This window comes from Panthera leo, chromosome D1 (genome assembly GCF_018350215.1).
Source record: "Panthera leo isolate Ple1 chromosome D1, P.leo_Ple1_pat1.1, whole genome shotgun sequence".
Classification (NCBI taxonomy): domain Eukaryota; kingdom Metazoa; phylum Chordata; class Mammalia; order Carnivora; family Felidae; genus Panthera; species Panthera leo.
In genome coordinates, this window is record NC_056688.1 from 579,372 (window position 1) to 606,069 (window position 26,698).

At 39.8% G+C, this 26,698-nt stretch overlaps 1 long non-coding RNA gene across 2 annotated transcripts in view; it reads left to right on the forward strand.

Annotated features, from left to right (window-relative positions):
- The first annotated feature begins 216 nt into the window (after positions 1-216).
- LOC122200223 overlaps positions 217-26,698 on the forward strand; it is a 36,962-nt gene continuing 10,480 nt past the window's right edge. The window contains exons 1-4 of one of the 2 annotated variants that reach the window (XR_006193752.1): positions 217-515; positions 6,348-6,472; positions 8,647-8,818; positions 12,264-12,547. This is a non-coding gene — a long non-coding RNA (uncharacterized LOC122200223). Of the gene's footprint in view, positions 516-6,347; positions 6,473-8,646; positions 8,819-12,263; positions 12,548-26,698 lie in introns of those variants that run through there. The other variant, XR_006193753.1, reaches the window with a different exon arrangement.

Here is a 26,698-nt window from a genome sequence, read left to right on the forward strand (position 1 = left end):
AGGGTATACTATGGTAAAGATGAAGAGATTTTGCTACAATTAAGGTTCCTGGTGATTTGATTTTGAATTAATCAAAAATGAAATTATCCTTGGTTGCCCTGACCTAATCAGGTGAGTCTTTTAAAAAAGTATCCAGTTCTTCCTTGAAGAGGGAGATTAGAAGTAAGAAAGATTCTCTTGCTGACCCCCATGACATAACAATGTAAGTTCCTATGACGTGAGCGGTACTGAAAACAGCACAGTAGGAATGTAAGGGCAGCCCTGGGAGTTGAGAGTGGTCCCTAACTGAACAGTGGCAGAGGAGGAGGGGTGCTTGCAATGAATTCTGCAACCTGAACGAGCTTGGTAACAGATCTTCCCTCTTCAGATCTCCAGATGAGAATGAAGCTAAACCAACCTCTCAGTTTTGGCCACATCAGATCCCAAGCAAAGGGCTGAGATAAGCTGTGTCTGGTTTCCTGACCCACAGAAACTGTGAGATACTCAGTATGGTTGTTTAAGCTGCTAAATGTGTGGTAAGTGTTACGCAGCAATAGAAAATTAATACATTACATTTTATTTCCTTTATTGGCTTATTAGATACACCTCTTTTTTTTTGCCATCATTGCTTTAGGGGTAATAGTGTACACCTTTAACTGATTCCACTTTTAAGTGGTTTTATACCACATTATCCATAATATAGGGACTTAGAGCAGGCTACTTCCATTTCACCAATCCTGATCTTTGTGCCATTGTCTACATTTGACTTCTATGTGATAGAAACCTACAATACACTGTTACTATTTTGCCTCAAGCAGTCAATTATCTTTGAGTTATTTTTTAAATAAGAGAAGTTCTCCCTCCCTTATCTGCACCTATTTTTACCATTCCCTGTGCTCTTCAATTACCATCTGGCATCATTTTTAAGTTGTCTGAAGGACTAATGTTCACATTTCTTGTAGTGCAGGTGTTAAATTCTTGTATGTTTTGTATATGTGAAAAAGTCTTTATTTACCTTCATTTTTAATGATTCTTTTGCTGAGTACAGAATTCTAAGTCAGCAGAGGTTCTTTTTTCCCCTCTCAGACCTTTACAGATTAGTTCACTGTGTTCTTGAGGGCAGGGATTCTGGTAAGTCAGATGTCACTCTCAGCTCTTCCCTTGTGGCTGTTTTTAGTTTCCTTGTATTACCCACTTCAGCAGTTTATTACAGTGTGGCTTGGTGTAGTTTTCTTCACGTTTCCTGTGTTTGTGCTTTGTTGAGTTTGGAGGATTCACAGATCATTTATAGTTTCCAAGAATTTTGAAGAATTTCAGCCATTGTTTTTTTTTTCTGCCGTTCCCCAAAGTCTCCTCTCATTACACATATCTTAGGCAGCTTCTTAATGTTCTGTTCATTTATTTTCAGTCCTTTGCTTAATTTGAGTCCATTTCTATTATTATGTCTTCAGTTGCTAATTTTCTCATCTGAACTGCCTGACCTGTGATTAATACCTTCTCAGATATTGAGTGTATCATGTCTAGAAGTTTGATTTTGATCTTTCCAGAAGGGAGCAACTTCTCTGTCTTTTATTAGTATCTTCATGCTTTCCTCTCCACTTTTTGATATAATATTTTGGTAATAGCTGTTTTAATGTCCTTGTCTAACAATTCTATCATTTTCATAATTTCAGAGTCTATTTTTATTAATTTCATTTTCGTTCTGATATAGATTGTATTTTCCTGCTTCTTTTCATAACTGGTAGTTTTCACTGAATGGCAGACCTTGTAAATTTACATTATTAGGTGTGAAATTCTTTTTATTTCTTGAAGTACTATTTTAGCTTTTTTCGAGGACTCAGCAAAATTATTTGGAAACAAATAAGCTTCCAGGTTCTATTAAGATTTGTTAGGGACCAGGGCAGGCTCTAGTCTCAGGGCGTTTCAGATCTTACTGCATTTAAATACCCTCTGAGTACTTGACCCAGTGCCACAGGTATTATGAGATTCCTCTACTCTGGCTCTTGAGCACATGAATCACTCCAACCCTGTGTTGGCTCCAGGAATTTTTCACCTGCTCCTTCACAGTGGCTCTTGTCCTGGCCCCACATCGTCTCCTCGTGTGCATGCTCTAATCAGACGTGGGTGAGAATGGAGAGAAACCATCTCTGGATCTCCAGGGCTGCATCTTTCCAGGTCTTCCCTCCCCCTTGGCATTCCAGGAAGAATTCCAGATGCCTTGTTCTCCCTGAATTCTCTGCTCTGTCTTCACAACTCGGGGAGATCATACACTCTGTTTCGATTACTCCTCTCTGCACTGTGACTTTGGAAATTCCCTCCAGACAGTAAACTGAGGCAATCATAGACTTCATTTCTCCATTTCCCTTCTCTCAGGGATCACTGTTCTATGCTGCCTGTGTCTAATGTGTAAAATCCATCATTTCATATAATTTCATTGTTTAAGGAAGGAGAGAACAACCAATCCCAATTACTCTGTCATGACTAGAAGCAGAAATCTGTATCTAAGTCAATTTTGTAGAACAGAATGGGCAACTGGCTTCACCATATATCAAGTTTTCTTATAAAAATATAGCAATGTAAAGAATATAATGTTAGTGGGGTGTCTGGGTGGCTCAGTCGATAAAGGGTCTGACTCTTGATTTCAGCTCAAGTCATGATCTCACAGTTTGTGAGTTTGACCTCCCATCAAGCTCTGCACTGATGGCACAGAGCCTGAGTGAGATTCTGTCTCCTCTTCTCTTTGCCCCATCACCGCTGGCGCGCGCGCGCACGCACACACACACACACACACACACACACATTCTCTCTCTCTCTCTCTCTCAAAACAAAAAATAACCTTAAAAATAATATATAAGCCTCTCTCTTCCTCAAAAACTTAAAACTAGAAGCACCCTATGATCCAGCAGCCCCAGTTCTAGGACTTCTTTCAGGAGAATTGAAATCGGGGTCATGAAGAGATATCTGCCCTCTCACAACAGCCAAGATATGGAAATAGTGTAAACACCCCTTGTGGATGACATATGAAGAAACTGGTGTACACGTGCATACAGTGGAGTGTTCATTTGGCCTTTAAAAAGAAGCGAATCCTGCAATATGCAGCAATACGGATGAACCCTGGGAACACAATGCTGAGTGAGATAAGTGGTTACAGAAGAACAGGGATGGTATGCCTCCACTTCGAGTGGTCAGACAGGAGCAGAGTGTGGAGCGGTGGCTGCTGGGGGCGGGGGGACAGGAAGGTGGACTCGCTATTCAGCGAGTGTAAAGTTTCACTTACACAAGGGGATTAAATCCTGGAGATCCACGCACAACACTGTCTCTATAATTGTAGTCTTACAAATTTGTCCAGAGGGTAGATCTCCTGTTCTGTTCTTACCATAACTGGTTTTAGGAAAGAGCTCCTCTATTAAACCTTAACTCTATCATAGTTTGATTGTGCCCCTTGTCTCAGACTTCTCTGATGTGCCTTCTGAAAGCCTGAGTCTAGAACAGCTCCCAGATCAGTATTCCTCAGAGCTGAATGGATATTGCCTTTATGCAATCGTCAAGACTTCGTTATCTGTATCACTGTCACGTGACAGAAATCCTGTGCTCCCCCTCTTTTTGCACTTGCTGCTTTAACTTTCAGGCTGAAGCCCAGATCCTCAAAAGGAGGAGCCACGTCTTTGTATCCACAGTGCTAGACACACCGTAGATGCTCACAAATGTGTGTCAAACGACTGGATCCATGACTTCAAAAATCAGCTCTTTAGGAGTCAGCTCTGCTGCTCTCCACTGCCAATCTACTTCTAGCTTAGGACAGCGTCACCTTTATCTCCAGTACTGGGGGCGACTGTTCTCATGGACAACACAAAGGAGTTCTTTATGACACAAGTACATGGAAGACTCTTAACTTAAAGTATCCAGGCTCCAGATCATGAGTTGCTGATTCATTAGCAAAATATAACACACATTTGAACACCTTTTTTCCTTCTAATCACTGTACATTCGTACCAAAGAATGCTGACACAGATAAAATCATAGCTGGTTCAAGTAAGGATACTTATACTCAGAATATGGTACAGTTTTAATATCCAGATTTTCAGGCATCCATCCCTATATTCCATGATGATAACAGGGAATTACTGAAGGCATTTATAGGTAGTACTTTGTCCTTACTCTTATTACACACTCTAGTTTCATATCACTTTTGAAGATTAAATGAGAAAATATCTCCAAGGTTCTATAGAGACTACTTGCAGGGGAAATCAGTTCATTAGCATTTTACAGCTGAGGCTGTCTAGGCTTCCAGAAGGGGTGTGACCTGTCCAAGATCACATAGAAAATGGCAGAATATGAACTGGAACCTAGATCCACCAGCATTCCCATGGTTTATTGCATTTTAGTTCTGTCCAGTCTCCCCACCAAGACAATAGCAACACTGGAGCTGGGTCTGGGGTGTAGGGCTGTCCCCAGGGGAGCCTGGTGGGGCACAGTGACAGGATGTCTTTTCACGGCTCTGTGCCATGGCCAAGGCAGCATCTGAGAGCTGGGGTCGAATCAATAGATCATCATTAAGAGGACCTGAGATAGAAAGCCAGAGAGACTATCCAGCCAAGCTTTGGTCTACAAAGGGCTCAGCAAAGAGAAGAAACAGAGCACAGGCTGGAGAGGTGAGAACAGGGTGGAAGCACAGGCTGCAAGTCCACACCTGGAGGTCACTCTCAGCGGGAGGACACAGGTCTGTGCTGGGGGCAGTGGGCAGGTGGGTACCACGGACCAGATAACCTACAGATAAGCTGCTCCCATCTGCTGTAGCTGTCCTGCACAGGACAGTTAGGGGGAATCTTCCTCTTTACTGCTTTGAGAGCTCACATTCCCCAAAGCAGACAGACTGGAAAGCCACATTTTTGTTCTGTGTTTGGTTGCCCCAAAGTGCAAGGTAAAGTGTGCAAGCCTAACAAAGGAGAGAAGCAATTCCCTCAAGGCATATTTTCTAGAAAATTTTAAGTGAACAGTTAGTGAGCTCACTGACACAAGCCTTAGTCTCAGGTAGGTTTCCTGCCCTCGATCTACCCTCATAGCTTATCACAGATTGCATCCTTCCACTGATGAACTTGAAAATCAAATACATTTGCAGTGGGACACTGGAATGGGATTTTATTGCATGGCTACCGCTCAATTGCAATTTGAGTATTACTGGCCTGAAACCAGCTTTAATTCAAAACATTGTTTGAAACTAGGTCAGATGACATGTCACAGTAGTGGGCTTGGTCTCTACTTGTCTGCTTCAGGTTCTGTGACAAGTTGGCACATGTTTTATGTCTAGTGTATCTGTCACCTTCTACGTAATATACAGTTTCCTCAGTCAGAACAACATGGCACTGTCTTTGTTCTAGGTTATGTAACCATTAATAATTTATTTTATAAATAAAAATTTTGCTGACATTCCAACTCAGCAAATACTTCCATCCTCAGTGGGAAGGAAACGAAGTGGATGCTCTATAGTAGGGTTGGAAGAGCTAGGATATTGTGCTTCTCAGGCAAAATCTTGCCCACAAAGCAGTGAATGAAATTTATAGACTTCGAAGTGATTTTGCCAGGGATGCGGAACTGATAGGTTTAAGGAACTGAAGAGTAAAAACTAAACTGAGAAGTTAGTGAGGCCAGAATTCTATAAATCTTTTTTGTTTTATAACAAAACAAAATTCTTATTTAATAATTTTGGTTATTCTTATTTAATAATTTCAATAACCCTAAAATATAGTTATATTTATATCTACTTTAAAAATGGAAACAAAAAACAAAAAATCCCCAAGCTTCCTAAAAGTTAAGTAATTTGGTCAAGTTACCTGAAAGGACCAAGTTTTATTCAGGGCTTGATCTAGACCTGCCTGACTTCGTATGTGTGACAAAGCAGTGCAAGGTGACATGCCAGGCACCATGGGCCACCCACCAGTACTCATCGTTTCCCCTTCCTTGATAAAGCCCAGTGTTGGTAAGGTGTCCACCCTCCCCACATCAGTGTGCAGGTCGGGGCATCCTCGTCTGTTACTCAAGGGCACCTGAATGGGCAGTCCTCGCCACTCCTCTTGAAATGGCAGGGTAGAGCAGGAAAGCATCGCAGGTGTGGTGGTGACACATTAGGGGAAGTGGGGGGGGGGGGTGTGAAAGGGCGGGGGGTGGGAAATGCTTTGGGGAAAATGTTTCCTCTTTCTTTACAGAGAATAAACAAGACACAATGGTCTTCATCTTTGGGATATAGAGTTGCTGGAGTTGCTGATCTATTAAGTAACCCTACAGTGCACTACCCCCCCCCCCACAATTCCCTTCATGAGATAACACATGCCTGCATTCACCCTTGTTTAAATCCTGGTTTCTGTGTCTAGGAGCCGGAACACCCTAACTGGATCTGAGACCACATGCCTGGGCTCAACCAAGCTACCCCTTGTGGATTTCATGGCAAATGGAACAGAAGGTCCCAGACTGAAGCACATTCATCCAAACAGGGCAGGTAAAAGGATCGCTGTGGCCAGGACTTGTCACTGGTACTTGTAAGGCAAAAGGTTTAGGAAATCAGGGGCCAGCTGGTAGAGAGGCAGGAACATTTGTTGGAATAAAACCTGCAGCTCATAGCAAAGCAACCTGGCTGGTTTCCTATACAGAAGCAGAGCATGTAATGGGCACTCAGGACAGGTATCCCCGCCCGTCAAGCTGGGTCATCTACGAGGGAAGTAGAAAGGAATTACCTGGCATGGCTATGCTCATGTAATCCATCTTCCAAGAGTTTCTTCTGGGCAGCTATTTTTTTTTATATAAAAGAAAATTTTCAAAACCAATTATTCCCATGACCACTCTGCATTCATTGGCTTAGAGATGTAATTTAATGTATTAAACAGTGAATTAGTAGCAGTTTTAATATGTCTAATATCTCGGTGAAAATTCTGAGTTATTTAAATTCTGGTTACAATATTCATGCTGATTAGAGAGGGGTGGTGAGAGAGAGAGAGATTGAGAGAAGAAAGAGAGAAAACCTAACAAATTCTAAAGCTCAATCAGTTCTTGTCACTAGTCACATCCCTTCTTTTCTCCCAGGATGCATAACAGAGAAACACACTTGCAGCATCTTATGATTCTATTCGTTAGAAACAAGAGAAATGCCCACCAAAAAACCCTGTGCAAAGGCACTGGAACAGCTCCCCTGGGGAAACTGGGTCACCATTAAAGTATAGACTCATACAAACGAATCAATATCAAATTACCATTATCTTCTTCCATGTTCCTATGTTTTTCCATTGGGGTTGACCATGAAAACAGGCCAGCTTCACAGCAGGCCCAAGAAAAACGAGGAAGATAGTGCATCCTGACTTAAAAAGGCATCTGGCCAGATATGATTCCCTGTAATTTTTTAAAGACATAAAAAGAAATACAAATAAATATTTTTAGGTAAACATTACATTTCCTCAGGTAATGGAAATGGTAGGCATAGTTCCCATCTAATAGTGAAGATAAGGCTACCCTACGACTCAGCAATCACACTAACAGGCATGTATGCAAAGAATACAAAAATACTGATTCAAAAAAAAAGATGAAGATAAGGTAAGGAAGTTTTACTTATGCTTTCTAGTAATCTCTGATGAAATCAGGAATTGAACTCCTAGTGAAAAGCAAAACAAAGGAAGAGAGAAGAAACTTTTTAAATAAATAAAAGAGTTGGGTGAGGGGTGGGGGGGGGGGTGGACAGGAGCCCTAAAGATGAGATTATAATACAAATACACTAACCATTGGGCGGGATATTGTTTTTAACCCACATATAACTGAAAATTGTAATTCCTCTTACTAAGACAATTTAACTCAGAGGTGATGGAAGCCACTGTGACCTTGTCAAGTGGATCCCCAGGAGGAAGGATTCAATACCACGGCATGTATGCAATTATGTTTCCCACAGTTTTTCCCCAAGGTTTCTATAGCCTGTAGCTGTACTTCAAGACTATTAGACACAGGGCTCAAGTGGAGACTGATACCTAGACACCCAAAGCATCATTACAGTCTCACTGTTAGATGACAGCATCGGGAAACCAGAAAATAAAACAGGCCTGGCCAGGCTTAAAGCGGGTCCTCGAGGTCTACGGATCCATGTGGTAGTAACTTCCCTGATCACCAACTATATAACTAAAATAGTCATAAACCCCATGTCGGTTTCTTCCCCTGTGGGGTGAGAGGCACCAATGGGAAGCTTCTGAAACTACTACCCTCCCCCAGCCAAGATGAAGGCATTTGGAGGTAAGCAAGGGCATCTTTAGTGCTCTTTAGAGACTTAAAAGATGCAGAGGAGCTAGTCTTTATTATGCTTCTTCCTGGCAGGCATGCCTGCAAGCTTAGAAGAACCAGGGGAGATTTGATCCTTCACATTAACAGTCTCTTCTGTTCTAAAAGATACATTTAAGATATAAATTTCCTTCTAAGGTGAATCGAGAATTCAAACTTAGAACAGCTTGAACACCATAAAATAAAACATTTATCTCAAGGAACACTGATTTAAGTCAGTTCTCTGCTAAAAGACAATAATTATTGCATGACATCCCATTCTCAGGTTCCATTTCAATAAATGTTCATTGATCGCCCACCAACCAACGGTAGGTACTAGGTGTGCAACAATAAACTATGTAAGTCTGATTGAACTTTCAGAGTAAAGAGAAGCATGGAGAAGTAGTAAGGAATAGAGACCAGACAGCATACACCTACAATACAACAGACTGTGCTGTGCTGAGGTCCCAGGGAACACCTAAGCCAGCATCGGTGGATACGAGTGCGTGGTGATGAACCTGAGGAGAGGACAGGGGCACATGTTCCAGGAAAGGTGAGAAAACGGTTTCTGGCAGAAATGCCAACATAGGTAAAGACACAGAGGAAAGAAGCAGTGTGGTAGATGCCAGGGACACTGAGAGGCAGCTGTTCTGGCCTCAAACTGCCAAGAGTAGCTTTCTCCTAGAGAAGTACTTCCGTGCATGTTGTGTTTCACTTGGAAGAGGAAGACTCTGGTGAGTAACTTGGAGAGAAGCAAGCGCGCAAAGCTCAGATCTTAGCACCTCACCCTCCCTCCTTTCCTCTTTCCCTTGCCCTCACTCCTTCTCGCTCCTTCTTTCTCAGTATCTACCTCCTTTTGGGAAAGGGTGATTGCCTTACCTTTGTGTGATAAACAGATTAGAGCCCAGGCCAGCTTTTTTTTTTTTTAATGTTTATTTATCTTTGAGAGAAAGCAGGGGAGGGGCAGAGAGAGAGGGAGGCACAGAATCCGAAGCAGGCTCCAGGTTCCAAGCCTAGAACCATGAGATCGTGACCTGAGCCGAGGTCGGACACTTAACTGACTGAGCCACGCAGGCATCCCGAGCCCCGGCCAGCTTTTTAGAGGCAGGTCCAAAGGCGTGTCTGTCTCTGGAAAGCATATCTGCTGTGCTGGCCTAGTGCCCCATCAGACTGGTGGTCCCCAAATCAAGGCTTGTGGAGAGAAGGTTTTAGGAAGGCTGGCAGGGGCTTTGAAGACACAATATCTAACCTGGTTGTTTCCTAAAAGTAAAACAAAGACTTTGATTTCTCACACCTTTGTGTATTTTCTCACCTAAGCCTCCCTGAGGGTAAAAGAGAGTTGAAATCTGATTAACCAGTATTCCTCTGAACCCCATCAGGTATTAGTACTGGTAGGATGTGAGCTCCTAAAGGGGGTTTTGAAAGAGATACCGCCAAGGTCAGGTAGAAACTCACCTTCACGGACACTAACAGCCGTTGTCATTCACTACACTGTGGGAGGATTGACTTCAATCACAGTCCTGGCCCCTCAAATCCTACCTGCTTCACTGATATTTAAACTATAAACCTTAAATCCCAACTGACACCAACTACTTCACCCTCATCCCTCACAGGACTCACTTGTCAGCATCTCAAATCCTCCCTATTTTGAGGAGTAGATAGCAAAGCAAACAGTAGCAAAATCTGACCAAAATGGTGATGCAGGAGAGCCCCTCCTGCCCTCCACAGGGACAAGCAATTAGAAAGCTGCCTGGGAACAAAAACAGCACCAGGAGAATCTGAAGTCCACAGAAGAAACTTCAGCCACAACAATAGGAAAAAAACAAACAAACAAACCTGAAAATAACCACACAAGAAGCAAAGGAATTTAGCTTCCTTGTGCCTACAGGTGCCATGAAGCTGGCACCGCTGGGCAGCAGGAGGGAACTCCCCAGTTAGACTCCCTAACCAGGGAAGGAAGCCGGCAGGCAGTGCAGAACAGCCGGCCTCAGCTCACCCAGATGAGCTAAGACAAAGCAGAGGGAGAGCCAGGAGCACCGGAGGGAAGCAGGGGCTCCCAAGAGCAGCCACCCAGTGGGAGCAGTCTTGGCCCACCCAGCAGAAAGCCCAGTAGCTTTCACTGCTGAAAAAAAAAAGCAGTGGACAGCACAGTGGCTACAGACCCATGACAGTATTGAAAGTCCAGCTAGATCAATCAGCAAGAAAAAGGAAAGGCATCCAAATCAGAAAAGAAGTAGTAAAGTTGTCTTTGTAGACGATGTGATCTTACATACAGAAAATCCTAAAAACTGTTGGAGCTAATCAATGAATTCAGTAGCTTTGGGAATCAAAATCAACATACAAAAACCAGTCGTATTTCTAAACACTAACAATAAAATATCTGAAAGAGAAATAAAGAAAACTATCCCATTTTCAATAGTATGAAAAACAATAAAATATGTGGGAATAAATTTAACCAAGGTAGGAAAAGATACCTACAATAAAAACTACAAGACTTTGACAAAAGAAACTGAAGAAGACACAAAAAAGGAAAGATGCTTCATGTTCACAGATCAGAAAAATTAATATTGTTAAAATTTCCACACTACCCAAAACCATCTTGTAGACTCAATGCAATCCCTATCAAAATTCCAAGGACATTTTTCACAAAAATAGAACAAACAATTCTAAAATTTGTATGGGAAAAAAGACTCCAAATAGCAAAAGCAATTTTGAGGAAAAAAACAAAAAAACAAAGCTTAAAGCATCTGACTTCCTGATCTCAAACTATACTACGAAGCTGTAGTAATCAAAATAGTATATTGATAAAAACAGACCCACAGACCAAAAGAACAAAAATCGAGACCCCAGAAATAAATATTTGTGTATGGTGTCAACTAATATTCAACAAGAGGGTCAAGGATAATGCGCGGGGGGGGGGGGGGGGGGGGGGGGGGGGGGAGGAGATTATTTTTTAATCTGACACCAAAAGCACGAGCAATGAAAGCAAAAGTCAACAGATAGGACCACATCAAACTAAAAAGCTTCTGCAAGAGAAACTATCAACAAAAAGACAGCCTATGTAACAGAAGAAAACACTGCAAATCATATATCTGATAAGGAATTATCCAATATATATAACAAACAACTCAATAACAACATCAACAACAAATCTAATTAAATAATAGGTAGAGGACCTGAATAGACATTTTCTAAGGAAGGCATGCAAATGGCCAACAGGCATGTAAAAAGGTACTGGACAGCACTCTTCATTGGGGAAATGCAAATCAAAACCATAATGAGACCAACATACACCTGTGAGAATGGCTGTCATCAAGAGGACAAGAAATAACCAGTGTTGAGAAGGACATCAAGAAAGGGACTCTTCGTGGGGTTCCTGGGTGGCTCAGTCGGTTAAGCTTCTGACTTTGACTCAGGTCATGATCTCATGGTCCGTGGGTTCGAGCCCCACGTCGGGCTCTGCGCTGACAGCTCAGAGCCTGGAGCCTGCTTCGGATCCTGCGTCTCCTTCTTTCTCTGCTCCTCCTCCATTTGCATTCTGTCTCTCTCTCTCAAAAGTAAATAAACATTAAAAACAATTAAAAAGAAAAGGGACTCCTCGTGCACTGTTGGTGGGAATGTAATTTGGTGCAGCCACTGTGGACAACAGTATGGAAATTCCTCAAAATTTTTATTTTATTTATTTATTTTTTAACGTTTTATTTATTTTTGAGACAGGGAGAGACAGAGCATGAACAGGGGAGGGTCAGAGAGAGGGAGACACAGAATCTGAAACAGGCTCCAGGCTCCGAGCTGTCAGCACAGAGCCCGACGCGGGGCTCGAACTCACATACCGAGAGATCGTGACCTGAGCCGAAGTCGGACGCTTAACCGACGGAGCCACCCAGGCGCCCCATAATATTTTAAATAGAACTAATATATCATCCAGCAATCCTACTTCTTGGTATATGTGCAATGGAAATGAAACAGGATCTCAAAGAGATATGTTTTCATTGCAGCTTTATTCACAATAGCCAAGATAGAGACACAACCTAAGTGTCCTTCAGCAAATGCATGGATAAAGAAGGTGTGGTGTTCCCATCTGCAACAGAGCATCACCCAGCCATGAGAAAGAAGGACATCCTGCCATTTGCAACAGCATGGAAGGAACCTGAGGGCTTTGTGCTAAGTGAAGTAAGGCCAAGAAAGACAGTTACTGAATGATAGCAGTTGTATGTGGAATCTAGAAAAGCCAAGGCCCTAGAAACACAGGGGAGAGAGTAGTGGTTACCAGGCACAAGGGGGCGAGGGGAATGGGGAGACGTTGGTCAAAGGGTACAAGCTTCCTTTATACAATGAATAAAATATGGGGAATTACCATACAGCATGGTGATATAGTTAACACTGCACTATATACTTCAAAGTCAGGAAAAGAGTTCTTAAATATTCTCTCCACAAAAAAAGAAAGGGTAATTATGCGATGTGATGCGAGTGTTAGCTAACAGTCTGATGGGAATCGTTCTGCAAGATAGAAATGTATCAAATCAGCCGTGTGCGCATTAAACATATACAGTGTTACATGCAGTTGTACCTCATCACAGCTGAAAAAATAAATAAACCAGCCAGTAGCTACGCAGGAATATTTATTCCCATGGTCTGTTCAACCTGTTTGAGTTTCAAGAGCTATTTGTCTCTATTTTTAGTAACAGCATATGTACCAGAAATCTATGAGAAATTATCCCTTTAATTTATATGACATACAATGAAGCAATCTCACTTCCTGGGAAATTTAATGGGTAAAATATTTTAATTTTGTTTCATCAAGTCTCCATAACCGACAAATGTACTGCAAATGGGTTTCATCTGTCACCAGTTAAGTTACCTTTGGAGAATTATTTTACCTTACTGTGCTTTGGTTTCTTCAGGGGTAACAGAATAATATTACTTTCCTTCAGTGTTTTGTGAGGATTAATAAAAATATATGTAGAAAGTCTAGCACTTTTCTGGCAGACAACAGTTCTCATTTGCTGAACACCATTATTACTAAGGCCTGGGGATGCTGGAGATGTTGGAGAAAACAAAACAGCCAGGAGAGAGTCCCAGTAGGATTTATTACCCAAATGAACATAGCCTGTGGGTTCTAGAAGATTCACATAACTTGCAGGTGTCAGGTTGGGTCACTGCATGGATGGTGGGATAATTCTCCAGGTAGAAGTGAGCTAGGTTTTGAAGACCTTCAGTCTGAATATCCCTCAGTTATGAGAATGGATGTCACACAGATTCTGAGCTCAAGAGAGGGGTCTGAGCTGGAGATGAGGATGCAGGAGTTATCGTGTGTAGGTGACCAAGGAAGACACGTGCGTGGAGGAGTTGGGGCTGAGGGCTGAAGAGGGAGGCTTGGGGAACATGACATTTAGAAGATAAAAGAAGAAAGACAGCTTTGGACTCTTGCCCTGGAAAGAGTGTTAGACAACAGTCTGCTGGCCCACATGTGTGGGAAGCCCTAAAAAACTATCTTAAAGAAAAGGGAGAGAGGATCTGAAAGAAGCTGTTCAGATAAAACCACTTACTTCTCTGACTTCCAAAAACATAAACAAAAATCTAAATTGAGTCAATAGAACATACCATGTTCGAGAGAAGTGAGACAAACACACAAGCAAGTGAAACAGAGCTAGAGGGCACCACACACAAACCCACTCCCTCTTGTGTGCTCGGTCCTTGTCCTCCAACTGGGCACTGCAAGCCGGCACGTTTGAGGTTCACGCTAGAAAAGGACTTTGCAAAGGTAAGATGTTGTGACACGGAACGGGCCGCCTTTAGAGGTCCTGAGCTGCCAGTCCTGGAGAAGCTAGAGATTGAGGATACTTTGTCAGGGAGGTGTGTGAAGGTACTGTGTGATGGTTCATTTTGTGTGTCCATTTGACTGGGCCAAGGATGTGCAGGTGGGGGCGCCTGGGGGGCTCACTCAGTTGAGCGTCCAACTTTGGTTCAGGTCATGATCTCATGGTTCATGGGTATGAGCCCCACGTTGGGCTCTGTGCTGACAGCTCAGAGCCTGGAGCCTGCTTCAGATTCTCTGTCTCCCTCTCTGCCCTTCCCTTGCTCACACTCTGACTCTCTCTCTCTCTCAAAAATAAATAAACATTAAAAAAAAAAAAAAAAAAAAAAAGGTCATGAATGCCACCTTCTAAAAAGGATGTGCAGGTGGCTGCTCACACATCATCTCCAGGTGTTTCTGTGTGGGTGCTTCCAGAAGAACTTAGCATCTGTCTCAACACACCTCATAAAGAAGATCCACCATCACCAGCGTGGGCCCCAGGCTGCATCCAATATACTGAGGGCCCAAACAGAGCAAAAAGGCAGGGACGGGAAATATTTGCTCCTCTGCTTAAGCTGAGACACTCATCTTCTATTGTCCTGGGATTCCAGCATTCCCAATCTCCAGGCCTTTGGACTCAGACTGCGACTCAGCCCTTGGCTGCCCTGGTCTTCAGGCCCATTTTCTTGGTTCTGGAACTTGCAGATGCTACATTGTAGGACTTCCCAGCCTCTGTGAGCATGTGAGCCAATCCCTTGTGGTGATGTCACTGCAGCCCACTGATTCTCTGTTGGAATGATGCTGCCTGTCGGGGGTGGGGGCAGATGATTATGTGTGAATATGTGTGAGTGGTTGTGGACATCACAAAGATTGGAGGGGCACTCTTGATTTTTAGTGATCAGGCACCACGGATGTGAGAAGTTCCACACTGGCTCAATTGATTGCAGAGAAGGTAAACTATGGGATTCTGAGGAAGAACTAATCATACAGCCTCACGAGAGATTGCTAATGCAATGATAGGAAGATTTCAATGAAATATCTACTCCATATAACATTTCGAGAAGAATCAATGATTTAGTAAAAGTTCCCAAAAGCAACTAGGAGTGTGTTGCAATTAACTGAATTTTCCTTGCAGCAGGATGAACATATTATGTGTAATAATAAAGCTTTTTTAATCACACATATTAGCTTTTATAAAGGAATAAAGAGTTTGCAAGGTAATGTTAATTTTCAAAATTACTTGAAATAGATAAAAAAGAATCATCAAAATTTAGGTGCTTAAAATCTTTATAAGTACTTCATAGAAAAAAATATTTAATGCCTTTACATTAGAAAAACCAATGGAGCACCAGCGATCTTTAGCAATGTGAATGTGTAGCAAACTTTTGAAAAGCAGCACTGAGCATTTTGGAGATTCATTGCCTTGTTCGTTTACCACACTTAGTCACCAAGATTGTAAATGGGACGCTTCACAAATCAGGGAGTACTATTCAGCGCTATTAATACAATTAAGAGCAGTGTTTTAGACTCTGCAGTGACGTTGAAGAAGAGTTTGAATGTCTTAAACATGGAAATAAGGGGATTCTCTAAAGAAAATTGTTTAAAAGATTTTATTTACTATTTGACACTGTTGTTCATATTTTCACTCAAACAATGAAAAAATAGATATTAAAAATTGAAATAGTGTGACATGATATACATCTTTGATGTGTATTTGAAAAGTTAATGAGATTCTTACTTAAATGCAGAGAACCAAATCAACCTCAGTGAAGCAATGAGAATCATTTGGGGATTTAACCACAGACAATTTATTTATTACTTCAGTCACAGAGGATTTTCAAGTTTCATCTTTGTAGCAGTTAAGATAAGAATGAGCTCAAAGAAAATAAGGGGACAAATCAGTAATACTGTTCAAATAACTAGATTAGCCAAAGAGGACGACGACATCAACAACAAAGAACACTACTGCATTCAGATGCTATCACGTAATGACAGGTACAGTCTCTCCTGCAGGGTCCCAGCTAGGACAAGTGGGTGGATGACACACCTGAGCTGAGTGACACAAGGAACACGCAATGAATGATTCTCAAAGACATTGTTAGAGAGGAAAAAATCACAAGAGGTACTTACTGACACTAGTAAAACTAAGACATCAGCTAACTAGCTCCACAATCAAAGTAATCATACTTGTTGACTTAGCGAGTGGGAAAAAACAGAAAATATGTGTGTGGGTCTTGCCCCCAGTTCCTGCCACAGAGCTCTGAAGCCCTTGACATTTCCTGAGTGATAGGATTGATTTTCTTCTAGTAAGATGCCTCTTGTTGGGCTACCTGATGACTTCAGAATGAAGGCTGAGTACCAGAAAGACCAAGCCATGATTAGAACTTCCATCCTCCGGGAAGGGGGAAGGAATAATGCAAATCCAATCAATACCCAAAGTGTTATGGATGGAAAAACTATACATATACATGTTTTATACTTATATTATTGTATTTCATATTTATATGTATATATATATTTGTCACTAGTACTTTTAGGCATTTACACTATGTGCTTAGGCATTTACACTATGTGCCATGTTCTATAATTAGTGGGTTTGATTATAATGTCCATGTTTTTATTCATTCTGGCATTACTTCTTTAAAATTACTGCAGGAAGGGCTTAGAAATAATTAAACATACTATAATATGCAATCAGGTAGGAAATTTATTGAAATCCTATGAAATCACTATAAATGTACATCTTGAAAAATGGTTAATGTAGGAAATACCCATACTATAAATCAATGATTAAAAAATACAAATGAAATTATATGTCCAATATGATCCCAAGTCTATAAATAAAAATGTACATGACCACAAAAAGACTGGAGGGAACTACAACGAATTATTAATGATGATATAATCTCAGAGTGGCAACATTACTTTTCTTCATATTTTTGAAAACATGACCTAACAAAAGTAGGGATAGAAGGGACATACCTCACCATCACAGAGGCCATATATGAAAGGCCCACAGTTAATATTATCCTCAATGAGGAAAAACTGAGAGCCTTCCCCTACAGTCAGTAATATGACCAGGATGTCCACTCTCACCATTACTATTTAACACAGTACCAGAAGTCTGTGCTTCAGCAATCAGACAACAAAAAGAAATAAAAGGCATGCAAATCAGCAAGGAAGAAGTTAAACTTTCACTATTTGCAGATGACATGATACTCTATGTAGAAAACCTGAAAGCCTTCACCAAAAAATTGCCAAAACTAATACATGAATTCAGCAAAGTCGCGAGATATAAAATCAACCAGCTGAAATCTGTTGCATTTCTATACACCAATAACATAGCAGCAGAAAAAGAAATCAAGGAATTGATCCCATTTGCAATTGCACCAAAAACAATAAAATACCTACAAATAAGCCTAATTAAAGAGGTAAAAGATCTGTATTCTGAAAAATATAGATGGCTTATGAGAGAAATTAAGAAAGACACAAAGAAATGGAAAAGCATTCCATGCTCATGGACTGAAATAATAACCATTGTTAAAATATCTATCCTACCCAAAGCAATCTACACATTTACTGAAATCTCTATCAAAGAGGTTCTGTATTCTTCACAGAGCTAGAACAATCCTAAAATTTGTATGGAACCACAAAAGACCCCAAATAGCCAAAGGAATCCTGAAAAAGAAAAACAAAACTGGAGGCATCACAATTTCAGACTTCAAGCTATTTACAAAGCTGTAATCATCAAGACAGTATGGTACTGGCACAAAAACAGACACTCAGATCAATGGAACAGAACAGAAAACCTAGAAATTGACCCACAAATATATGGTCAACTAATCTTTGACACAGCAGGAAAGAATATCCAATGGGAAAAAAAAAGTATCTTCAAAAACTGGTGTTGGGAAAACAGGATGGAGACATGCAGAAGAATGAACCTGGACCACTTTCCTACACCATACACAAAAATTAATTCAAAATGGATGAAAGACCTAACTGTGAGACAGGAAACCATCAAAATCCTAGAAGAGACACAGGCAGCAACCTCTTTGACCTCGGCCAGAGAAACTTCTTACTAGACACAACGCTGAAGGCAAGGGAAACAAAAGCAAAAATGAACTGTTGGGACTTCATCAAGATAAAAAGCTTCTGCAGAGATAAGGAAACAACCAACAAAACTAAAAGGCAACCGATGAATGGGAGAAGATATTTGCAAATGACATATCTGATAAAAGGCTAGTATCAAAAATATATAAAGAACTTATCAAACTCAACACCCAAAAAACAAACAACCCAGTGAAAAAATGGGCAGAAGACATGAATAGACATTTCTCCAAAGAAGACATCCAGATGGCTGACACATGAAAAGAAGTTCAACATTATTCATCATCAGGGAAATACAAATTAAAACCACAATGAGATACCACCACATACCTGTCAGAATGGCTAAAATTAACATCTCAGGATGTTAACAACAGATGTTGACAAGGTCGCGGAGAAAGGGGAGCCCTCTTGCATTGTTGGTGGGAATGCAAACTGGTACAGCCACTCTGGAGAACAGTATGGAGGTTCCACAAAAAATCAAAAATATAATCATCCTACAATCTGGCAATTGCACTACTAGGTATTTTTACAAAGGATACAAAAATGCAGACACAAAGGGGCATGTGCACCTCCCCCCCAACATTGATAGCATCACTATTGACAATAGCCAAAGTATGGAAAGAGCTCCAGTGTCCATCAACTGATAAATGGATAAAGAAGATGTGGTATATATCTGATGGAATATTACCAGACATCAAAAAGAATGAAATCCTGCCATTTACTAGATGTGGATGGAGCTAGAAGAATGTATTATACTAAGCAAAATAAGTCAATCAGAGAAAGACAAATATATCATTTCACTCGTATGTGGAATTTAAGAAACAAAACAGATGATATAGGAAGGGGGTGGAAAGGGAGAGGGAAACAAACCACTGGAGGCTCTTAAATATGGAGAACAAACTGAAGGCTGATGGAGGGAGGAAGGTGGGGGATGCACTTAGATGGGTGTTGGGCATTAAGGACGGCGCTTGTGATGAGCACTGGGTGTTGCATGCGAATGACGAATCACTGAATTCTACTTCTGAAGCCAACAGCGCACTGTATGTTAACTAGAACTTAGGAAAACGTGTTATGTTACCATCGGAGAAAAATAAGCTATTTTAGTCACGATATAGGCACTATAATTACAATGTTCAGGAAAAGCTCTTAATGGGAGTCTCGGTTCCCTTGCTCCATATTCTCCTGGTTCTTTCACATACTGAGCACTCAGAGTCAGCATGAAGCTCTCCAGGATGCTCCAGCATTAATGGTCCCAACAGTTAAGTCATGTTTACAAGGGTTGAGCGTTGTTTCCAAGTTTGTGCATGCCAGCTGCACTTATTATTGCTATGCTGTAATTTAATTAACTAGTATATAAATAGTTGAAATGGGAGCAGGGAAACAAAGAAAGCTGCTGTTTTTAAGAACCAAACTGAAGGTTTTGAGAGGACTCCATCAAGTCTAGTCAGTTGAAGGAAGGAAGGAAGGAAGGAAGGAAGGAAGGAAGGGAGGGAGGGAGGAGGGAGGAAGGGAGGTAGGCAGAATTTGCCTTACTGTGTGGGGCTGACAATTTAAAAGAATGGGGTGGGAGAAGGAGAAAAATCTGGAAAGATTCAGCACTCAGATGACTTTGTGTGTTTACGTTCTCCAACACCCTAAAGAAATGGATGCTGGAAGAGTAAATGCTGTCTTATTGGTATGACTTATTCAAGAAAAATTGTGAATAATCCAGTTAATGAGCTTGTACCAAGAGTCCCGTATCTGGCTCCCACATCAAAAGATTGGTGAAAAATGCACATTTAGGGTTTTAATTTAAAATAAAATGTTTAAAATCTATGTGTGTTTTCGTTTATGAATGCCCAGCCCAGGTTTTTCACCAATACTGACAGAATAATAGGACAGCAACCACGTTGTGCTGTGAACGTCTTACATTTAGTCTGGATTAAGCTAGGGTGTGAAGAACGCAGGATGGGGTCTGTGACCTCGGTTATAATCCTGTCTCTCACCCACTAGCTATGGACTTCTGTGCATTGGGCACATCTCTTAACCTCTCAACCTTAATTTCCTTACTTGTAAATGAGAACTTTTGGGTGGAACATGAATTCAAGTCATTTGCACTGAAATAACAATTCTACTACTTGTTAATAAACATTTATAAAGTAACCACTAAGCTTACAACAATAGAAAAACAATATATTTCAATCATTTACGGTATATAGTATCCAATTAAAAGTAGCTTTGCAGGGAGAATATATGAAAGGGGTATAAATTTAGCCGTATCACTTTTTTTGCAAAGGAGAGAAGCAGAAAATCACATTTATAAACTTGAATACATACAATAAATTCATATATCCAGTATTAAAAATCATTGTTAAGACTTTAGGAAATGCATCTCCTTCTCTAAGTTAAATCTGGTGTGAAGCTATTTTATTGTTAAATAATTTAACACAACTGAACTATGAATGCAGATCTATTTCTGAATTGCTCTGGTACCTAGAAAAGTCTCTCAATCATAACTTGCAAAGAAAAAATCTATTTTGTCATTTACTCCCTGCCCAACCCTACCCTAAGGTGTATGAATAATTGAAGAGTTTGTGTGAACATGTTCCATAAATTAACAATTATTATAAACTTGGCAAGGAAGCCAAGTGCCTGGAGTGACCTCCATTCATAGGCCCACTGACTGCAAGGGCCCCACTGACCACCAGGAGCCCACTAACCACCAGGGGGCCCACTGACCACAAGAGCTCCACTGACCACAAGGGCCCACAGGGCTGCTGTTAGGGTCTCTGAATCCTGCCAAATTGCCTATTCCCAACAGAGGAAGAAAAACACCCACCCTAAAGTAGTCCAAATGTCCTGGGGGGAAAAATGCCCCAAATATCCCCTTCACCAATTCATGTTTTATATAAAGAGCCAATCGAAAGGCAGTCATCAAGCAGCTGATCATTCTGTTGATAGCAAAGTTCAGACTTAAAACTGAAGTGGCAGAAAAGCACGTTCCAAGTAAAATCCGTTACAAACATTTTTACTCGGGTTCAGCTCATCCGAATGCTTCAAGTATGAACCAGTGTAGGTATTGCATGCAGGGGGGCCCAAAATGATGTGTATTCCACTGTAACATTTCAGTTTTTGACTCTCACATAACATGTCTGTGTAATCATCTTTCACGCTCTGCATTTCGAGAGGTGGCAGCGACAGTGAAAAGAACCTGGAACTTACAGGGAGGGTTTGAGTCAAGTTCCTTGTTTTTTCGTTGCATTACTTTGGAGAAGTCACTTGACGTGTTAGAATCCCAATTGTGTACGAAGAAAGCTGAGACTCTAGTATGTAGGTTGCTTGCATTCTAGTGATTAGAGGAATCTAAGAATATAGCAAGTGCTTTGTAAACTCTAGATTCTACCCATCATTTTCCATACTTAAACATTAGTAAGTATTCAGCTATAAATAATTTGTGCCTATTGCTTATTTCCTTTACAAATTATAACCTCCACAACATTTTACACAACTTGCTATAGTTCAGAGAAGAAACTTAGTTTCTTTTTGTGTATATGTGCTTGCTTATTTATTTATTGATGTAATGAACACCAGGAATACCACCTCTTCCCCGCTCAAGTTTAATACTTCCCCCAAACGGCTGATACTCATTCTTTGTCTTTATTCTTAATAACATTTTATCATGCATATATTTTTTAGGGATATGTTGTTTAAGCTGCTTTTAAATTTTTTTTTTTTAAGAGACAGAGACAGGGTGACTACACATGGCAGAGGAGGAGCAGAGAGAGAGGGAGAGAGAAAGAATCTCAAGCAGGATCCACACTGTCAGCACTGGATGTGGAACTCAAACTTACGAACCCTAAGATCATGACCTGAGCTGAAACCAAGAGTCAGACGTTTAACCAGCTGAGCCACCCAGGTGCCCCAAAGCTGCTTTTAATTTTTAGCATGTATCCTGCTATATATATGCAATCTGCTGGAATTTGCTCAAAAAGCTACAGGACTCACTTTGAATGCTATAGTAGTTAAAACAGCACAGGGACAGAGAAATTGACCAACAGGATGGAATAGAGAGTTTTCATCAGATCTCTATAAAACTAAAATTTAGTTTCTTCATTTATAAGAATTTTTAACTACAAGATCTCTGAGCTTCCAACAGATGAAGTGATTGGCCCAAGGTTACAGAAATACTGAATAGTCCATTTATAGGATTTATACTTTACATTTGCAGTTTTTATTATAAAAATATATTTGCCTTACAGTCTATTTTCTTGTGGTGGTAGTGGTTGTTTCAACATCTTTATCGAGCAGCTTACATACCAATAAGTTTATCTGTTGCAATTGTAGAGGTCAGCAATTTTTAGTAAATTCACAAAGCTGTGCACCCACACCACCAGTGATCTCAGAACATTTCCTCACTCCCTCTGGCCCCCTTCCACAGTGTTGCGAGGTGCCCATTCCCAATCATTACTCCCATTTGTAGGTAACCACTGATTCACTTTCTATTGCTTATAGATGTGACTTTTCTGGAAATATGACCTAAATAGAATCACACAATATATAGTCTTTTCTGTCTGGCTTTTTCAATTAGCAATAGTATTCTTGAGGTTTTGCCATGTGGTAGCAGGTATCAGTAATTTGTTCCTTTTTACTGCTAAGTAGTATGCCCTTTATGGCTACATCACATGCCATTCAGCAGCTGATGGATATGTGGGTGTTTCCAGTTTGGGACAATGGTAAACAGTACTGCTATAGATATTGGCAAATAACTATTTGCGGGGGAGCACGTATTTTTATTTGTTTTGTGCAGATACCTAGGATTAGAATTGCTAAATCATATAGTAAAATTATCTTAACTTTTTAAAGAAACTGCAGACTGTTTTCAAAAGCAGGTGTACTACTCCATTCCTCAGGATTGTATGAGGGCTCCAGCTGTGAGTTTGGTCAGCATAATTGTAACCATTCCCGTGGATGTGAAGCTGTACCTTGTTGTAGTCTTAATTTGCATTTTCCAATGGCTAATGAGATTTAACATCTTTTAATGAGCTTATTAGTTTGTATGTCTTCTTTGTAAAATGGCTGTTCAAATATTTTGCCAATTAATACAAATTTCTAATTGACTTAATTAGATTGTGTGTTATTCAATTGCAAGCATTCTTTACGTATGATGAATATAAACCCTTTATCAACTACATCATTTGTAAACATATTCAACAAGTTTTTAGCTTCTCTTTTCATTTTCTTAATTTTGTCTTTTTTTTTTTTAACTTTTAAATTTTTTTTTTTTTAACGTTTATTCATTTTTAAGACAGAGAGAGACAGAGCATGAACAGGGGAGGGGCAGAGAGAGAGGGAGACACAGAATCCGAAACAGGCTCCAGGCTCTGAGCTGTCAGCCCAGAGCCCGACGCGGGGCTCGAACTCACAGACCGCGAGATCATGACCTGAGCCGAAGTCGGCCGCTTAACCGACTGAGCCACCCAGGCGCCCCAATTTTGTCTCTTAAAGACCGTAAGGTTTTCACTTTGATAAGATCCAGTTTATCGGTTGTTTCCTTTTGTATCATGCTTTTGGTGTTATACCTAAGAAATCTCTGCTTATCTCAAGGTGTCCTTACTTCTCCTATGTTTTCTTCTAGAAGTTTTATTGTTCTCATTTTTACTTTTGGGCGATGATCAATTTGGAGTTAATTTTTGTATATGGCATAAAGTAAGAATAGAAGCTAGTTGTTTTTTTCTTTTTAAACACAAGATACCCAATTTTTCGAGTCACATTCATTGAAAAGACTATCCTCTTTCCATTGAATTTTCTTGACAGCTTTGTTGAAAATCAACTAACCATAAATATAAGTGCTAGTTCTGGACTTTCTCTTCCATTCCATTGACATAAATGTCTATCCTGATATCAATACCAACAGTCTTGATGACTGATATCATCATACATTGTATAGTGTATGGTGAGCATAAGTCCTCCAACTTTTTACTTTTCTATATTGTTCTGGCTAATATAAGTTCTTTGAATTTCCACATAACTTTTAGGATCACCTCCTAAATTTCTATTTAAAAAGTCCAATGTGATTAGATGTGCCCTAAGTTCTCTCAGCCATATTTTGTAGTTTTTAGTACATAGGTCATCCACTTCTTTTTTTATCCTAAATAATTTATATTTATCCTAAATAATTTATTCTTTCTGATGATACTGTGCATGAAAATGTTTTTGTAATTTCCTTTCTGTATGGTTCCTTGCTAGTATATAAGAAATGCAATTTATTTTTGTATATTTACTTTGTATCCCCAAAGCTGTTTTTTTAGTTTTTATTTAAATTCCATTTAATTAATATACAGTGTAATATTAGTTCCAGGTGTACAATATAGTGATTCAACACTTCCATACATCACCCAGTGCTCATCACAAGTGCACTCCTTAATGCCCATCCCAAGTGCACCTCCCTGTGGTGACCATTAGTGTGTTCTCTGTAGTCAAGAGTGTATTTCCTGGCTTGTCTCTCCCTTTTTTTATTCCCTTTGCTTGTTCGTTTTGTTTCTTAAATTCCACATATGAATGACATCATATAGTATTTGTCTTTCTCTGCGTTATTTAGCTCAGCATAATACTTTCTAGCTCCATCCATGTCATTGCAAATGCCAAGATTTCATCCTTTTTGATGGCTGGGTAATAGTCCATCATATATATACCACATCTCCTTTATCCATTCATCAGTAGGTGGACACTTAAGCTGTTTCCATAATTTGGCTGTTATTGATAGCACTGCTATACACATTGGAGTGCATGTGTCCCTTCAAATCTGTATTTTTGCATTGTCTGGGTAAATACCTAGTAGTATGATTGCTGGTTTGTAGAGTAGCTCTACTTTAAACTTTCTGACAAAACTCCATACTATTTCCCACGGTGGCTGCACTAGGTGGCATTCCCATCAACAGTGGATGAGGTTTTTTTCCTCCACATCCTCACCAACACCTGTTGTTTCTTGTGTTGTTCATTTTTGCCATTCTGAAGGTGTGAGGTGATATCCCATTGTAGTTTTAATTTATATTTCCCTGATGATGAATGATGTTGAGGATCTTTTCATGTGTCTGTTAGTCATGTGGATGTCTTCTTTGGAAAAATATGTATTCATGTCTTCTGCACTTTTAATTGCATTATTTTGTTTTTGGGTGCTAAGTCTGACAAGTTCTTTATAGATTTTGGATACTTTCCCTTTATCAGATATGTCATTTGCAAATATCTTTTTCTATTCAGATTGTTTCCTTCACTGTGCAGAAGATTTTTATTTTTTGTAGTCCCAATAGCTTATTTTTGCCTGTATTTCCCTCACCTCAGGAGACATATCTAGATGCTAAGGCTGAAGTCAAAGAGGTTTACTGCCTATGTTCTCTTCTAGGATTTTTAACATTTCAAGTTTTATGTTTAGGTTTTTAATCCATTTTGAATTTATTTTTGTGTACGTTGTAAGAAAGTAGTCCATTTCATTCTTTTGCCTATGGGTGTCCAGTTTCCCAACACTATTTGTTGAAAAGACTGTCTTTTTCCCACTGGAGATTCTTTCCTGCTTTGTTGAAGATTAATTGATCATATAATTGTGCTTTATTTCAGGTTTTCTATTCTGTTTCATTGATTTATGTGTCTATTTTTGTACCAGTGCCATACTGTCTTCATGACTACAGCTTTGTAATATAACTTGAAGTCCGGAATTGTGATGATACCTCCAGCTTTGCTTTTCTTTTTCAAGATTGCTTTGGCTATTTGGGGTCTTTGTAGTTCCCTACAAACTTTAGGATTGTTCTAGCTCTGTGAAAAATGCTGTTGGTATTTTGATAGGGATTACATCAAATGTATAGATTGCTTTGGGTAGTACAGACATTTCAATAATGTTTGTTCTTCCAATCCATAAGCATGGAATATCTTTCCATTTCTTTGTGTCCTCTTCAGTTTCTTTCATCAGTGTTTTATAGTTTTCAGAGTACAGATCTTTCACCTCTTCGATTAGGTTTATTCCTAGGTATCTTATTGGTTTTGATGCAATTGTAAATGGGACTTATTTCTTAATTCATCTTTCTGCTGCTTCATTATTGTCATATAGATCCGAAGTTGATTTTAATACATTGCTTGGTTCTATTTAAATTAGTTAACTTCAAGTTTATCTCACTCATTTCCTATTTATTTTGCTACCATTAGTTTTTGCTTCATATTTTTTCATATACCTACATTTCATTTTATTAGAATTGATTAAATTAACTCCATGCAATTGTACAATATTTTGTGCAAATATTCTGAATAAATGTGTGATTCTTAATAGCTTTTTTCCCTGGGTGTTATCCAAGAAGTTCATTCATATCAATTTAATTTATACAAATTAAAATCATGTGGGCAAAGGCATCAAATACTGTTCTTCGATATCATTACAAATATAAATATGTACTTATTTTATTGTCAAAATTAAACTCAGTAAAGTGCATTTTTTGAGAATCTAATTATTTGTGCTTTGGTCATGAGTTCAGTCTCATAATTATTTGTGCTTCCTCTAGTGTTAAA